We start from the raw sequence: 18,336 nt of genomic DNA, 5'->3' as shown, positions 1-18,336 counted from the left end.
AGGTATTTTATTCTCTTTGAAGCAATTGTGAATGGGAGTTCATTCATGATTTGGCTCTCTGTTTGTCTGTTACAGGTGTATAAGAATGCTTGTGATTTTTGCACATTGATTTGGTATCCTGAGACTTTGCTGAAGTTGCTTATCAGCGTAAGGAGATTTTGGGCTGAGACAATGGGGTTTTCTAAATATACAATCATGTCATCTGCAAACAGGGACAATTTGACTTCTTCTTTTCCTAACTGAATACCCTTGATTTCTTTCTCTTGCCTGATTGCCCTAGCCAGAACTTCCAACACTATGTTGAATAAGAGTGGTGAGAGAGGGCATCCCTGTCTTGTGCCAGTTTTCAAAGGGAATTTTTCCAGTTTTTGCCCATTCAGTATGATATTGGCTGTGGGTTTGTCATAAATAGCGCTTATTATTTTGAGATACGTTCCATCAATACCGAATTTATTGAGAGTTTTTAGCATGAAGGGCTGTTGAATTTTGTCAAAGGCCTTTCCTGCATCTATTGAGATAATCATGTGGTTTCTGTCTTTGGTTCTGTTTATATGCTGGATTACATTTATTGATTTGTGTATGTTGAACCAGCCTTGCATCCCAGGGATGAAGCCCACTTGATCATGGTGGATAAGCTTTTTGATGTGCTGCTGGATTCGGTTTGCCAGTATTTTACTGAGGATTTTTGCATCGATGTTCATCAGGGATATTGGTCTAAAATTCTATTTTTTTTGTTGTGTCTCTGCCAGGCTTTGGTATCAGGATGATGTTGGCCTCATAAAATGAGTTAGGGAGGATTCCCTCTTTTTCTATTGATTGGAATAGTTTCAGAAGGAATGGTACCAGCTCCTCCTTGTACCTCTGGTAGAATTCAGCTGTGAATCCATCCTTGCAGTTAGATCTCAGACTGCTGTGCTAGCAATGAGGGAGGCTCCGTGGGCGTGGGACCCTCCTGGCCAGGTGTGGGATATAATCTCCTAGTGTGCCGTTTGCTAAGACCCTTGGTAAAGCGCAGTATTAGGGTGGGAGTTACCCGATTTTCCAGGTGTTGTCTCAGTTTCCCTTGGCTAGGAAAAGGGATTCCCTTCCCCCTTGCACTTCACAGGTGAGGCGATGCCTCACCCTGCTTCAGCTCTAACTGGTAGGACTGCACCAGCTGAGCAGCACTGATTGCCTGGCACTCCCCAGTGAGATGAACCCGGTACCTCAGTTGAAAATGCAGAAATCACCCGTCTTCTGTGTCACTCACGCTGGGAGCTGGAGGCTGGAGCTGTTCCTATTCGGTCATCTTGGGTGCGCCCCTCTATTAATTATTTACTTCATAGGGTGATAAATGTTCTTGTTGCCTCCATTTATTAAGTAGAATTTTCACAAAATCCTTGTTCAGTGAGTATATAATCCTATTTTACAGATGAGGAAAGACAGGACCAAGAAGGTCACAGAACAAGTAAGTGGTGGAATATGGTCTACCTATCAGTCTTTCTGCTATAACTTACTGATTGATTTGCAAACTATCTATTCTCATAATTCATTCCAGAGCATGATATGGAAATTGTTGAACCATACATGTAGTAGAAGGTGGGCATAGTTGGCTATTCGACTTGGGTTTCAGAGGCAATACTTCAGGAAACTCCACCAGGGTCCACAGTTTGGTCTTTCTTATCCATGTGTCTGCAACTTAGTGAAGCAACACCTCTATATTAAAATTCATTACAAAGTAATGAGTGGTACTGAAATCAAGAGTTAATTAGAATATAATATAAAGAATCATCTAGTAGAGCAGGCTGCAGTGGCATTTGCCTGTAGTTCCAGCTACTCAGAAGACTAAGGCAGGAGGATCACTCGAGCCCAGGAGTTAGAGGATGTACTGCACTCTTATGGCACCTGTGAATTGCAACACCAACCTGGGCAACATAGTGAAATCCTGTCTCTAAGAAAAGAAAAAAGAGTTATCTAGCATAAATTAGAATATTAGAATGTATTATATTACGAGATATTTCAAGTCAGTGAACATATGATGGATTATTTAACATATTTAAAGATATATTAGCATGTATATTTAACAATTTATTAATGATTTAGGAAAAGTAGTATATTACTATTCCAAATCAAAATACATTTTAGAAAAATTGAACATATAGGCATTTTAAAATATTAAGAATCATAAAAGCACTAGAATAAAATATAGATTGATATTTCTCAAGTGGAATAGTAAACACAGAAATTATAAAGTTTAAAAGACTTGCAATCAAAAATACAATTTAAAAAGGGACAAACTGAGTAAAATATTTGTAGAAAAATGACAATAAAAGAGTTGCTATCCTTATATGCAAAAAAAGTTTATGAAATTAAGAAACAACACTCAGGTAAGATGAAGTTGTGAGATACTTTTCACATACTCACATCCTCTAACACACACACACAAAACTTTCTGCTCCAAACATGTCAATAATTGATCAAATATTTTTAAATACAATAAAAAATACATAGCTTTAATTTTTTTTTTTTAAAAAAAGGTTAAACATCATTGTAGTTCAAAGACATAACCAAATACCAAAGGAGCAAGTGGGGCTAAAGTCTTCTGGACTCTGGATCTGGACACAGGAGAGGAGATAGCTGAAATGACATTCCTGTGAGAAAATGAAAACTCCAAGTGACCCACAGAGACCAGGGACCAACATTAAGTTCATTGCTTGGCAACAGGACAGAGATTAGGTTTTCTTTGTGTAAAAAGATAGACTTTTTAAAAAGATGTTGCCTTTATGCAAGGATATTGCTTTCATAGAGGTTTTTAATGAGGAAAATAAGAGAAAGCAGAGATGACCACCTTCCAGCTATAAATTGAACAAACCTAGTCATAATCTAAAATGGGACAGGAGCTTTAAACCTTGGATGTGACCCGGTTTAGGAGTGAAAGCTTCATGGAACTGAAAGGAGTCAACTCACAAATAACCTCAATATTATATTGAGAGAGGTAAATATTCAAGTATGAGTGAAAAATGAAACAAAAATGTTCTAATCAAGGTAAGTCTGCATATTGCACTTTTGTTACACATGAAGAAAATCCATAAATACAGCCAAGAAAATAAACTAGATTAATTTATCTTGATAAAGAGAAAGTAAAGCAATCCAAAAATGATTTTAAAATAAGTGTTATGTGGCATTTAGTTATAAAATAAAATTAAAGGGAAAAGGAAGAGAATATGAAAAATAAACTAATATGAAATATAAATGGATATAAATATAGTTATTAATTGAAATAGAGTATACTGAAATAAACTCTAAATAGAAGTCAAAGAGAAATTAATCAAAATGGAACACAGTAATAATGAATTTACCAAGAAAAATCACAGTGAGACAAATAAATCAAAAGTTATGAAAAAGCACTTACAATATTTTAATGAAAAACATTTTAATAAAAATTCCAACAGAAGAGAACAGAGGGAATGACAGGTTTATAACATTTAAAAATATAATGCTAACACTATTTTATAAGAATGTGAATATTCACACTGAAAATGCATACTAAAAAACATAAAGACTACCAAATTACAAAAAGAGCTTTCTTACAAAGGGATGTCTTCGACTCAAAGCAGACATGTCACTAGCAACAAAATATAGAAGGAAATTAGTCATAGATTCAAAGTAGTAAGTTAATAACTGTCAACCTAAAGTTCTTTATCTGAATAAGTTATTATTTTCAGTCAATGAAAAATAAATATACTTTTAGGCTTCCCATCTAAGAAACTTTACCACCCACAAAACTTTGCTGAAAGAATGATTAATAAGAGTACCCACTAGAATGTTCATTATAACATTGTGTGTAGACGCAAATATTATAATGAACTGAAGTATCTACGGGCAGAAAAATAGATCTTACGAATATGGTATTGAACATTACATAGCAGTGAAAATGAATGAACTAAAACTTCACATAATCATGGTTTTCTTATTGAGATCTTAGAACAATTGCTCTAAACAATTGCTTAGAACAATTGCTCTAAAGTACTGCGCATTAACTGATAGTGCGACTGGAGCTGCAAAAACATCAATAACAATAGTGAAAACAAATTAGTAAGATTCTAAGAGATTTATTGAGGATATGGCACATTGAAAATTATGTTTAGCCATGGTTAAATTTATTTTTATAAAAAATTGGTGTTCTATTTTCGATATGTGGGCATATGAATACTAAGACATGTCATGTGGGTTGCTATCTGGGAAATATGAGTAATCATAATTCTTAAGCTTATAAGTTATTTGATTATAAGTTAAAAGCAAGCTTTTTTATTTCATTTTTGCATTTAATCATGTAAAAATGATACATGAAATGAAAGTTTATTACATATTCAGAACTATGAAAGAAGCATATGAACATTCTGAAAGGCCAGTAAAGCTGCCTTTAGTATTTAGCTTTGAGCTTTTTTTCTTTTTAACCTAGGTTAAAAGAAAAGAAGTCAATCATGTAATTCTTGCTATCAAAAAGGTAGAAGAATACCAGTGCCTCAACAGAGCAAAATTTTTCTGGTACTGAATTCTAAAGAAAGTTTTCTACGTGATGCTCCATATAGATAAAATTAAAAATGAGAATAATGTTAACAATGAAATGTGTGTAGAAAATGTAATAGTTTTTGTTGGAACCGAACTGTCGATTCCCTCCTGGGCAGGGGTCGCCGCGAAGGATCACCGACACGAGATTCACAGCAGAGAGTTATTTATTACTAGCGCGCTAGGGTCCCAAGCTCTAAGTTGGCCCTGGGACCCCGACTGCTTGTTACAGGCTGTTTATATAGGCAAACACAAGTTCAAACACAGCTTATGGCGCAAAATTCAAACAAAGCTTAAGGCGCAAAATGATTGGGTCTAGCTATGGCCTGAGCAAGGTGTCTTATGCTAATTGGTTAGAGCAGGACCTTATGAGGTTTTTTTCCTGGAGTTGTTGATTCCGGAACTTCGAGGCAGGGTGGGACCCCATGAGGTTGTTTCCTGGAATTGGCAAGGTGGGACCCTATCAGGGTGGGTCCCTATCGAGGCAGGGTGGGACCCTATCCAGAGCCACCTGGTGTTAATTTTTTCTATATGAGGCCTAGTTTCTAAGTTTTATGAGGCCTAGTTTCATTTTCAATATTGTATCCTGTATGCATCTTAAAAAATGAAAGAGAGAAAGGAAAAAAAGGAGATAGGAAGGTGAAGAGAGAGGGAGGAAGGGACGGAATGAAAGGAGAGGAACAAAGGAAAAAAAGGAATATAACTGTGCATTTTAAAATAATTACAAGAGGAGAAAGTCATACTCTTAAGGGATAGATCAGTGAAAGCAATTTTACAAAACACTAGACTCCCACTGCCAAATATTTCCTGGTAGTCAGATTTAATTGAAGTATATTATTTAAAAACCATAGAGAAATAGAATGGGTAATCTTAATTCATATACCATAAATATCACTTGTTTTTTATATAAGCTGAAGAGTAGACAGTACAAAGCTATGACTGTTATTCAGGGTCAGGTATGTGAATATTTTTGTTGCTACTTAAAGTCAATTTTGTATGCTGCAGAAAGTACAAGAACGTGTAATAAAATAAAAGGAATTACAAAAACTGAGGAGACTATGGAGACTTTCTGCTGATGCAGATATCAAGCTTCTTCCAATACTGCTTATATATTTGGGAAAATATTCCAATGGAATATAACAATAAGACAAAAAACACATTTTCTTCTTATTCTTTTGACAGAAGCAATAATGAAGCTCAGGGGGTTATGTAAAAATGCACAAAGTGTGTCACATCTTTATCACTGTCTTGATTGCCAGGATACTCGATAATTAAAACTAAACTGATGGTCAGAACTGCCGTAAGAGTATCTCCAATTTCCCCTCATGAGTTTTGTCCGCAGTTGAGTTTTCTGCTTTAACTACAATATTCTGTCAGGGCTGCTTGTTTTGCATGACTGAATCTGACTGTAATAATCAGGTATAGCACCCCAATCCCACTGCTGATACGTCATAATATAAGAAGGTGATCTTCAACCTTTTGAATGAAAGCCAAGAACATTTTATTACACATGCTTAAATACAATGAACTATGCAGACTCTGAGATGAGTTCTGATAATCCATTCCCAGTTTACTCTCATGAGAAAATGCCTGGAACACTTTACAGTGTGGTTAAGGAAATACTCTCCATTCTACAGCTCCTATTTCAAATTAAATGACATCTTATCCCATGTCCTTCCCAGCTGACAGTCTTTTTCCAGCTGTGCGAGCCCCTTTTCGCTCAATATTAAGTTCTTACTGAGTCAAGTTTGAGAACTGCTGTCATAGATTGTGTAGGAAATCCTTCCTAGTGTATTCCTAGCGTAGAAAGGATTTCCTACATAATCTATGACAGCAGTTCTCAAACTTGAGCAGACATCAGAATCAAAGATTCATTGAAACACACACTGCAGGGCGTCACTCCTTTAGTTTTTTATTCTGTAGATCTAAGGTGGAGCCTAAGAACTTACATTGTTTACAAATCTTTAGATGATACTGATACCACTGCTCCAGGGACTACACTTCGAGTTCACAGAATGTGGACTGCCTACTCTATCAATTAACACAAATGGTTGCATTTTGATAGAGCTCTTGCCTCCCACTAATCTCAGAACTTTGTGTGCATGTTCTCACTATAGCTACGTATTTCCTGTGAGATCAATGTTTCCTGTCTTTGGGGGACAGAGAATTTAAATTTTTAAATGCCTAATTGCCAAGACAGAAACCTGCTGCTTGAAATTCAAGACGCAAACTCCTCCTCAGCTATTCAGTACCATGGAACTTAAAATATTCAGCAATATCACCAAAAAGCTGTCCAAAAGCTGTCTGTCTCCTTTGAAAGCTCAAGGTTGGGATTAAGCTCTTCATACCCAACACAAAGTGGTTTGCACTGAATTTAAGAACAGAGGAAGAGAAATCTTCATTCGCCCACTAATTTATTCATTCAAGAAATGATTTCTATTATGTGAAAGCACCGAGCTTTGGCAAAAATGAAGAGATGAACAGGACATAAATGTCACCTGCCTGTGTGGAGCAGACAGTGTAAGTGTAATAAATGTACTGTCAGAAGAAATAAAAAGAGCCATGGGAACGTACAGCAGTTAATTCTGACTTGCTTAGGAAAGCCCTTCCTCTGGAATGATGTTTCAGTTGAGACCTCAAAGAAGAGTAGAAGAAAGCTGCTCAAAAGTGGGCAGAGGAAACAGCATGCAGGTGGACCCAGAGTCAAAAGTGCTCAGTTGTGCTTTCTAAAAATGAAGGGTGTCACTGTAGTGGAGGATGGCAAGAAAAAAATAAACAGATAGATAAGAAGTAGAAATAAAAGAAGCTCAGGGCAGCTAAAGAGTGAACGAGGAAGAATAGCATAAATTCAAGTTGAAGAAATCATCAAGAAACAAGTGGGGGCCTTGCCATCCCTGTCACTTTATCCTTAGGAATACCCTTGGGAATCTGGACTTTATCAGGAAGATGAGGAGACACAGAAATATGCAGAGTACACAGAATAGGATATTTGTTTTCATAAAAGCTTTCTGGCAGCTGTGTAGAGAATATGAAAGCACCACAGAGTTAAGGGAAGAGAGGCGTCATATGAGTGGCCCTGCCTGCAGCTGAAGCAGCCATGAATACATCATTATCCTGGACAAAGTTGTTTTGAGCCTACTTAGTACGTGTCTGCTATGGGCCTGAGGCACGAAGTCCTCATCTTTATTGTAATTAGACTTAAGCCAGTTTACTATTTCAGCCCTGAGTTTCTCATCATTGAAGTGGACATAATGATATCTGCCATATTAGATGACAAACAAAATTCCCTGAGATAGGTTATCTGAAAGAGCTAAATATCTCATCAAAACCTATTCAATTAGTTCAAGTGTTTAGTGTGATTTGGCTATTTTACTACTGATAAAGATCATTTGGAAAATTCTGTCTCAGGGACAGGTGAACTTTGCTCATGATAGCAATCTTATTATCGGTTATAATAACAAATTCAGATTAAAACAACATTTCATAACACACATTAAAGTAATATTTCCAAAATCACACAGCCCATGCCATAGATTTTCAACTCCAGTGAACAAAAATATCCCCTTCCTTACTCTTCTGCCCCATCTCTCTCCTACCTCCTTTTTCCCCAGTTCTAAATTAGTAATTCAAAAATATGATTATCTAAAATATTCTCCACAAAGAGTGGTTTAAAAAAAAAACAGCAGTAACTTCACTATAGTCTCTTTTTCTTTCCTTCACAGTTTTGAACAGTATACAAAAATAAACTCCAAAATATTAAAGATCAAAAAGCCAGATTCGTTAGGGTAGAGTTTTAGCATAACTTTCACACTTGTTTCTCTTTAAATTAAATAATTGTTAAATTAAGCAAAGTATCCATCATACTAGGAATACTGGCTAATAGAAGCTCCCTCATCCCGACAACAAAAAAGAATAAAGAAATTTTTGTCATACATAATATTGAAGATTTTTTAAAATTTGCATTCTAGAGAGTTTGTGGTTCATATTGCTCTTTATAACAATTGTATGAGGCAAGTTGCTCTAGAAAAGTATTATTATCTCAGTAAGCCAAGAGGTGGAGAACTATATTACAGGTAATATAATAACAATAAACACAGCCATTATTGAGTATATACCATGTGCCATACACTGTACCTGATATTTTCTCATTTATCTCTTATAGCAATATATGGTGAAGGTATTATTATTTCCATTTGTGTGCAAGGAAACAAACTTTAGAGATAAATCAACATTCTCAACATTGCACAGTTATTGAGCAGTACAGCCAGAAGTTGAACCTAAAGATGACTTCAGAGCCCACATTCTTAACCCAGAGTGATGGCCTATTATACCATGCTGCCTCCTCTGATATCTAAATCATCTCATTAAAGCCAGTAAACCTTAGAGCCAAATTTGAAATCACTGATGACCACTCAACAAATAGTTTTATCCAATAAGCATATAACCTCTATCTAGACTCAAAAGTGCCTGGCATGAGAACAGAGAACATGAAACCTTACAGTCTCAGGACAGATGATCCTCACTTTTGAGGCCACTAAGTAACATTTGAAGCATAGTAAGTGTCCATCTCTGTTGTTATGATCTAAATGTTTGTGTCTTTCCAAAATTTATATGGTGGAATCCTAACACCCAAGCCAGTGGTATTAGAAGGTGGGACCATTTGAGAGGTGATTAGGTCATGATGGCAGATCCCCTATGAATGGGATTAGTGCTGTTATAAAATAAGGCCAAGGGAGCTTGCTCACCCCTTCTACCATGTGAGGACACAGTGAGAAGGTGCCATTTATGAGGAAGTGGATCATCACCAGATACATAATTTGCCTAAGCCTTGATCTTGGACTTGCCAGTCTCCAGAACCATTGAAAATAAATTTTGGTTGTTGGTAAGCTGTCCAGCTAAGGTATCTGTTATAGAAACTTAAATGGACTCACACAGCTGCCACAGCACCTATTTTTTCCTCTTTTTATTTTCTATTTTCTGGCCATAGTGCCATCTCTTCTTTTCTTCTTCTTGCTTTTCACACCCTCCCAACATACCCTGTAATTCTACCATTGCCAACCACTGTGTTAGATACTCCAGAGAAAAACAAAATCAGAATACAGAGTTTGTTAATCCTATTCCAGAGCTTGCATACTCAAGCAATTTGACACTGATTTAGACTTGTGTAATTTAAATTTGTGCTCATTCAGAAAGGGTTTCACCTGATGACTACTCTGGCTATCATAGGATCTGCTAAACATATGAAGAGTAAAAATATGATAATTGATAGTGTCCAGCCTGCAGAAGAGGATTATTTTCAAGCTTCAAAACACCCATTATTAGCAAGTTTTTAATTTGCTGAATTATTTATCATCTCGTGTTAACATTATATCAAATGTTTAAAATTAGTCTTCTAAGACTCTAACTTTACAAATTCAGATTGGCGTTTATTATCCACAGATCCAACATTTGTCCCCTTTTGGTTATTACAATTTATGCTGCTTCTGTCTTACACTGCCACAGTAGGTCATGACTAATTTTGGAGAGATGCGTGGGTAAAATGATTCTGGGGTCAAATAAGTTTAGAAACTCTAATTCAAACATGAATTAAAGAGGCCTTTTTATTGTAAAATTTATCAGGTGCTTAAAATATCAGTGTGTACCATCATTCTCCAAATAGGATATATTTTACTAGTTTTGCAAACGTCATTGGCCGCAAGGGGAAAAAATTAAATAGTACTTTGAGAGATTGATATTTCACAGAATACACTTAAGAAATGCTGCCTAGGCCGGGCACAGTGGCTCACGCTTATAATCCCAGCACTTTGGGAGGCATAGGCTGGTGGATCATGAGGTCAGGAGTTCGAGACCAGGCTGGCCAACACATTGAAACCCCATCTCTACTAAAAAACACAAAAATTAGCCAGGCGTGGTGGCAGGCGCCTGTAATCCCAGCTACTTGGGAGATTGAGGCAGGAGAATTGCTGGAACCCAGGAGGCAGAAGTGACAGTGAGCCGAAATCACGCTACTGCACTCCAGCCTGGGTGACAGAGCTAGACTCCATCTCAAAAAAAGAAGAAAAGAAATGCTGCCTAGAGAATTATCATTGGTGATGACAAACATAATAATCATTATGAGTCCCCAAAGTTCTCTCAGGATCTCCCACCAGAGATTCTTGAGAACATGTGTAAACCGCCAATGATATTCATTGTTCTATGTTCTCTGCAGATTCATTTACCTCTGTCTTTGTCCATTTTCTTTTGCTTATAACAGAATACCTGAAACTGAGTAGTTTATAAAGAAAATGATGTATTTCTTACAGTTATGAAGGCCGGTAAGACAAGGTAGAGAGTCCGCATCTGGTGAAGGCCTTCTTGTTAGTGGGGACTCTGCTAAGTCCCAAGGCAGTGAAGGTCGTGACATGATAAAGGGGCTGAGCCTGCCAGCTCAGATCTCTCTTTATCTTCTTTTAAAACTGCCAGTTCCATTCCCATGATAACCTACTAATCCATTAACCCATTAATGAAGTAATCCATTCATGAGGGCAGAGCTCTCATAATCCAACTACCCCTTAAAGGCCCCACCTTTCAATACTGCCACATTGGGGATCATGTTTTCAACACACGAAATTAGGACCACATTCAAACCATAGCAACCTCTTAGGGCAAGCTCAGGAGTTTTTTTTAACGTCAAGAGGCAGGAGGGTGTTAGAGACCTTAAGTAGTCCTGTAGTTTTTATCTTAGGACTGAATATTGCCTTAGACTCTAAGGATCAGACAAGGCAGAAGATTCTGAGGGAATAATAGAGATTAAAAAGTAAAAGAGGCCGGGCGCAGTGGCTCAAGCCTGTAATCCCAGCACTTTGGGAGGCCGAGACGGGCGGATCACGAGGTCAGGAGACCAAGACCATCCTGGCTAACACGGTGAAACCCCGTCTCTACTAAAAAAAAAAAAAAATACAAAAAACTAGCAGAGCGAGGTGGCGGGCATCTGCAGTCCCACCTACTCGGGAAGCTGAGGCAGGAGAATGGCGTCAACTCGGGAGGCAGAGCTTGCAGTGAGCTGAGATCCGGCCACTGCACTCCAGCCTGGGCAACAGAGCGAGGCTCCGTCTCAAAAAAAAAAAAAAAAAAAAAAAAAAAAAGTAAAAGAACACACTTGTGAGGAGGCAGTGGTGAAAAGAGGATGGGAGAGGTGTATTTGATGCTATGTACAATTTACACTTATTTATTTATGTATTTTGAATAGGTTTATACTTACAGATAGTACCAGATTCAAAATATACAAATAAGTGCATAGTGAAAAGTAAGTCTTTCTTCCCCATTTCCTCCAGTTACCCTGTTTCCTGTTCCCCTTACAAGAGTTATCAACTATTACTACTTTGTTGTGTATCCCTCCAGAGATACTCTGTTTTAAGCAAGTCAACAGAAGATTAGTGGGGGAGAGAGAGAGAGATAATAGATAAGATTAGATAGATATATAGACAGATTAGACAGATGATAGATAGATAGATAGATAGATAGATAGATAGATAGATAGATAGACAGACAGACAGATAGATTATTCTGGTCTACTCAAGGCGGTTCCAAGTGATGGCTGTTGTCACAGATTAATTATTAATAGCACTCTCTTTGATTCTGAAAAACACCCTGTTTGGACATATTTATGTATAAATATGCATGCAATTTAGTCACACAAAAGGTAGCTACTGTATACACTGTTCAGAAAGTTGCTTTGTTGCTTTTTTTCATTTAACGGTGTGTTTTGACAATGTACCCAAAAAAGAAAATATTGAGCTGCCTCTTTTATTTTTGTAGCTGTGTAAAATAATATTACCCACTGCATAGATGTATCATAATTTTTTAACTAGTCTTCCTTTGATGGATTTAAGTTATTTCTAATCTTTGATTCTTATAATGGTAAAATTCATTTATTTGTGTATGGGTCATTTTACACAAATACAAGTATATATGTAAGGTAAGTACCTAGGGATAAAGTTGCTGAGTTAACTTTGATAAATGCTGTGAAATTACCTTCTATAGAAGTTGTAAACAATGACACACCTAATTAGCCATACGTGAAAGTGACTTTCATCTATACTCACTAATACAGTGTTAGCAAATGTTTTTTCTTTACCTACTTGTTGAAAATGGTGTATTAATAGTTATAACTTGCATTTCTCTTAGTATGAGTGAGTTGTACATCTTTTTGGATATTTGAGAGACATTTTCAATATTTATTCCTTTTAAGTGTTTACGTCCTTGACAAATTTTCTTACTGATTTGTGAGAGCTTATTTTTGAAAGAAATCTTCATTTGGTGATGAGTTAAAAATATTTGCCTTCGTTTGTTCATTGCTTTTGATTCTGCTTATGGTATTTTTGTGAATTAGTATTTGTATGTATTAGAATTATTTTCTTCTATAGCTCCTGGGGTTTGTGTCATATTTAGAAAGGTCTACCCCACTCTAATATTAGGAAATGTTATCTCCCATTTTTATGGTGCTTTCATGTTCCAATAATTTTAATATAATATATAACATTTACATGTACTAAATATTACAGAAAAACTGAGTGCTTAAAAATTTAAATATATGAGATATTAAAGAAAACTTGGGAAACAAAAGTAATAAAAGCAGACTAGCCCTATAAGATATTCTAATACATTACAACTAGGAATTGGCATGGGCCAGACCAATCAAACAGAATAAAAAGTCTAGAAACAGATTTAGAGCCTAGAAAATTTTATGATTTTTTAAAATGTTCTAAGAAAAATCTAGAAAACAATAAAATTATTTAATATATAATGGAGTTGGTGTTTCAACTTAGTGGTAGTAAACCGGATATTTAATTAAGAGTGGAGGTCAGTTGGGTAAAAGTGGGAAAAATAAGCTGATACCAACCCAAAAAAATTTAAACTGCAACTACAAAAGTGGTAGAAAAAAATACCAGTGTTTGTGTATGTATGTGTACATATACACACACACCATCTTAGCTAGACAGGCTTTTACCTTTTTGAAATCATGGAGTGAAAGATTATTAAATTTGACCTTTTTAACAGTTCTATTAAGGTATAATTTATATATAAAGAACTGCACAGGTCTAATGTGTATAATGTGATGGGCTTGGGCTTAATGCGAACACTACAATACCATTACCACAATCAAAGTAACAGATATATCCAACACTTTCCAAAGTTCCCTTTTTGTTGTTTTGTTGCCTGTTTGTTTTGTTTTGTTTATTTATGATTAGAATGCTACATAAGATCTGGCTTCTTAATACATTTTGAATTTCACACTAACCATTGTTAACTATAGGCACTGTTTTACTGCAGATCTCTAGAACTTACTCAGCTAGTATAATTGAAACTTTATAACCATTTAACAACTCCCCATTTTCCCCATTCCCCCATTCTGGGGAAACCACTATTGAATTCTCTGCTTCTATGAGTTTGACAATTTTAGATGCCTTATGTAAGTGAAATCATGCAACATTTATTTTTCTGTAACTGGCTTATTTCACTTAGCATAATGTCCTCTAGGTTCATTCATGTTGCCACAAATGGTAGGGTTTCCTACTTTTTTAAGGCTGTAAAATATTTCATTGTATGTATATACTGTAGCATATTTTCTTTATCCATTTGTCTGTCTATGGATATGTCCATTGTTTCCATATATTGACTATTGTGAAAAATGTTGCAATGAACATAGGAGTGAAGATATCTCTTTATCATCCAGATTTTAATTATTTTGAATATCTACCCAGAAATAAGATTGTTATGTCATATGGTAAATTTATTTTTAATTTTTCGAGGAACCTCCATACTGTTTTCCATAGCTGCTGGACCAGTTTATATTCACACTAACAGTATTTAAGGGTTCTAATTTCTCCACATCCTTACCAACACCTGTAGCCTTTGCTTTTTTATAGTAACCATCCTAGCAGGTGAGATGATATCTCATTGTAGTTTTGACTTGCATTTCTCTGCTTATTAATGATTTTGACCATATTTTAATATACCTGTTGGCCATTTGTATGTATTCTTTAGAGGAATGTCTGTTCAAGTATTTTGCTCGTTTTAAAATTGGGTTCTTTGCTATTGAATTGAAGGAGTCCTTTACATTTTTTGGATATTAACTCTTCATCAGATACACTGTTAGCAAATATTTTCTTCCATTCTGTAGGGTGCCTTTTCACTCTGTTCATTGTGTCCTTTGCTGTGCAGAAACTACTGGTGGGAATGTAAAATGGTGCAGCCACTACGGAAAACAGTATGGAAACTCTTCAGAATATAAAAACAGAATTACCATATGATCTATAATTTCCATTTCTGGTGTATATCAAAAAGAACTGAAAGCATGTTCTCAAAGATATATTTGTACAGACATATTCATAACAGCATTATTCATAATGGTCAAAAGGTGGAAGCCACCCAAGTGTTCACTGTCAGACAAATGGCTAAACAAAATATGATATATCCATACAAATGGAATATTATTCAGCCTTAAAAAGGAAAGGAATTCTGTGCATGCTACAAAATGAAATAAACCAGTCACAAAACATAAATGCTATATGATTCCACTTCTTTAAGTCATCTAGAGTAGTCAAATTCATAGAAACAGAAAGTGGAATGGTGGTTATCAGAGGCTGCCATTTGTGTGTTTTATTTATGGGAGATGAGGACATTTTGTTTAATGAGTATGGAGTTTTAGTTTTATAAAATAAAATATCCTGGAGATTGGTTGCACAACAGTGCGAGTATACTTAAAACTACTGAACTGCATACTTAAAAATGGGTAAGATCACAAATGTTATGTGTATTTTCCTACAATTAAAAACAAAAAATAAAAAATGAAATAGCAGAATTCTACTAGATATCCATCATGTTGGAAAAAACAAAGTCTTGGTGATAGTGTAGGGAAGTGCATACTCCTGTATACTGTTGATATGACTATAAATTGTACTCTTTTGAAAAAAAGAAAATGTTTAATATATATTAAAATTTTAAACATATATGCCTTTTTAGAATTTTTTTCCTAGATATGCTTAGCACTTCTGCTTTTTATAATTGTTCCTTAAATATGCATAGTAATTCCAGTTCTCAATGCTAAATGTAGAAGACATTCATTTCAGTACTGTTTGTTAGAATTAAAGTTTCTAATGAAAGATTAGAAACTGTACATACTCATCAGCACAAGATTGGTTACATAAATATGGTACACTTAGGCAATTGAATATCATACAACTTTGAAAACAAGGAGTATGGCTGGGCATGATGGCTCATGCCTAAAATCTCAGTGCTTTAGAGGGTCAAACCAGGAAGATCACTTGAGACTAGGAGTTCAAGACCAGCCTGGGCAACATAGCAACACCATCTCTACAAAAAATTTAATTTTTTTGCTGGTGGAAGGTCTGGCTTTGATGTTGATGGCTGTTGATGGCTGCTGACTGATTAGGGTAGTGGTTGCTGAACCCTGGGGTGGCTGTAGCAATTTCTTAAAATAAGACAGCAATGAAGTTTGCTGCCACAATCAACTCTTCCTTTCACAAAAGATTTCTCTTTAGCATGTGATGCTGTTTGATAACATTTTACCTACAGTACATCTTCTTTCAAAGTTTGAGTCAGTCGTCTCACACCCTGCCATTGCTTTATCAACTCAGTTTATGTACTATTCTAAATCCTTTGTTGGCATTTCAACAATGCTTACAGCATCTTCTTCAGAAGTAAATTCCATCTCAAGAAACCATTTTCTTTGCTTATCCATAAGAAGCAACTCCTGATTCATTAAAATTTTATCATGAGATTTCAGCAATTCAGTGACATCCTCAGGCTCCACTTCTAATTACAGTTCTCTTGCTATTTCTTCCATATTTGCAGTTACTTCCTCCACAGAAGTCTTCAACCCCTCAAAGTCATCCATGAGGGTTCAAATCAGCTTCTAAATTCTTACTAATGTGGATATTTTGACCTCCTCCCATGAGTCACAAATGTTTTTAATGGCATCTAGAATCTTTTTCAGAGGGTTTTCAATTGACTTTGCCCAGATTCATCAGAGGAGTCACTATCTGTGACAGCTATAGCCTTATGAAATGCATTTATCAAATCACAAGGCTTGAAAGTTGAAATTACTTTTTGACCCATGGGCTGCAGAATGGATGTTGAGTTAACAGGCATGAAAACATTAATTACATTGTACATCTTCACTAGAGCTCTTGGGTGACAAAGTATATTGTCAGAGGGCAGTAATATTTTGAAAGCAATCTTTTTATCTAAGCAGTACATCTCAATAGTGGGCTTAAAATATTCAGTAAACCAGGCTGTAAACAGTTATGCTGTGATCCAGCCTTTGTTGTTCCATTTACAGAGCTCAGGAAAAGTAGATTTAGCATCATTCTTAGGGGCTCTAGAATTTGCAGAATGATAAATGAACAATGGCTTCAACTTAACATCACATGCTTCATTAGACCCTAAGAAAAGAGTCTGTCCTTTGAAGCTTTGAAATCAGGCATTACTTCTCCTCTGGAGCTATGAAAGTCCTAGATGGAATCTTCTTCCAATAGAGGACTGTTTTGTTTCCATTGAAAATCCGTTTAGTGTAGCCACCTTCATTAATTATCTTAGCTAGATCTCATTTGTCTATTTTTGTTTGGATTGCATTTCCTTCCCTCCTTCCTTCCTTCGTTCCTTCCTCCCTTCCTTTCTTCCTTTCTTTTTCTTTTCTTTCTTTCTTGACTGAATCTCTCTCTGTCACCCAGGCTGACGTACAGTGGAGTGATCTCAGCTCACTGTGACCTCAACCTCCCAAATTCAAGCAATTCTTCTGCCTCAGCCTCCCGAGTAGTGGGACTACAGGTGCATGTCACGATGCCCGGCTAATTTTTGTGTTTTTAGTAGAGACTATGTTTCACCATGTTGGCCAGGCTGATCTTGAACTCCTGACCTCAAGTGATCTGCCTGCCTTGGCCTCACAAATTGCTGGGATTACAGGCATGAGCCACTACACCCAGCCTATATTTGCTTTTGAGGTCTTAGTCATGAATTCTTTGCCTGGACCAATGTCCTGAAGATTTATTCCTAGATTTTCTTCGAGAATTTTTATAGTTTCAGGTCTTACAGTTAATTCTTTAATTGATCTTGAGTTAATTTTTGTAGAAGGTGAAATACATTGGTCCAGTTTTATTCTTCTGCATATGGCTATCCAATTTTTCCAGTACCATTACCAGTACCATTTCCAGTACCATTACCATGCCTTCCTTGCTAAGTTTAATCATTTCCAGTTTTGAAATTAAAGTGAAAGACATGCAACTCTTTCTTTCACTTGAACATTGAGAGGTACATGTAGGGTTGTAATTGGCCTAATTCCAATATTGTTGTGTCTTAGAGAATAGGGAGGCTGGAGGAAAGAGAGAGATATGGGGAAAAGACCAGTCAGCAGAGCAGTCAGAACACCAACATTTATTGTTTTCCATGTTATATGGTTCAATGTGATGCCCCAAAACAATTATGATAGTAACACCAAAAATCATTAACTATAGATCACCATAACAGATATAATCATAATGAAAAATTTGGAATATTGCAAGAATTACCAAACTGTGACATAGAGACACAAAGTGAGCACACGCTGTTGGAAAAATTGTGCAGACAGACTTGCTAGATGTAGGGTTGCCACAAATCTTTAATTTTTTAAAAAAACATAATATCTGTGAAGTACAAGAAAGCAAAATTCAGTTCTTTGCTTGAAACAAAGACACAAAACAAGGTATGTCTGTGTAAGTCTATTCAAACATAAATAAATGAAACGGTACA

Source organism: Macaca thibetana, chromosome 6, assembly GCF_024542745.1.
Source record: "Macaca thibetana thibetana isolate TM-01 chromosome 6, ASM2454274v1, whole genome shotgun sequence".
NCBI classification, from domain to species: Eukaryota; Metazoa; Chordata; class Mammalia; order Primates; family Cercopithecidae; genus Macaca; species Macaca thibetana.
Note: the sequence above shows the minus strand (reverse complement) of the source record.